This window comes from Mastomys coucha, unplaced genomic scaffold (assembly GCF_008632895.1).
Source record: "Mastomys coucha isolate ucsf_1 unplaced genomic scaffold, UCSF_Mcou_1 pScaffold18, whole genome shotgun sequence".
Classification (NCBI taxonomy): domain Eukaryota; kingdom Metazoa; phylum Chordata; class Mammalia; order Rodentia; family Muridae; genus Mastomys; species Mastomys coucha.
The window spans coordinates 62,251,443-62,251,973 of record NW_022196900.1 but is presented as its reverse complement, the minus strand read 5'-3'; positions in this window follow the sequence as shown (position 1 = coordinate 62,251,973).

Below are 531 nucleotides of genomic sequence, written 5' to 3'. Positions count from 1 at the left end.
GGAGCAAAACTACACCCTAGAAGAAGCAAGAAGGTAATCTTTCAACAAATCTATACAAACCTAATTCCTTCCACCTCTTACAACAAAAACAACAGGAAGTGACAATTATTTTTTCTTAATATATTAATTTGAAAATGAATATGACCAACATATCCTAATCGATTGAAATCCAAAAATATGAGGAATTAGAAATTTACTGACTGTCATCCAATGATCTCTCTAATTTGGTAATTGTAGAAATAGGTCCAACATTGTACAATCTATATACACTGTCAGCTTGCTTGTTTGTGACAGTGTCTTGCTGTGTACAACATAAGGGTCTTAAAATCTTGCTTCTCCTATCTCAGCCTCTCTATATGTAGTATTGTTTATTTCATGTTTTTACACTATGTTCTGAAAACTATGGTTTTCAGAACAGCTTATATAGTTCAAAAGTATTTATATACTCAAAAGAAACATAGACGATTAACTAGGGAGGTAGCTTGTAAGAAAACAACAAAGTGAGACTGAATGCTTTGCTTGACATTTGTA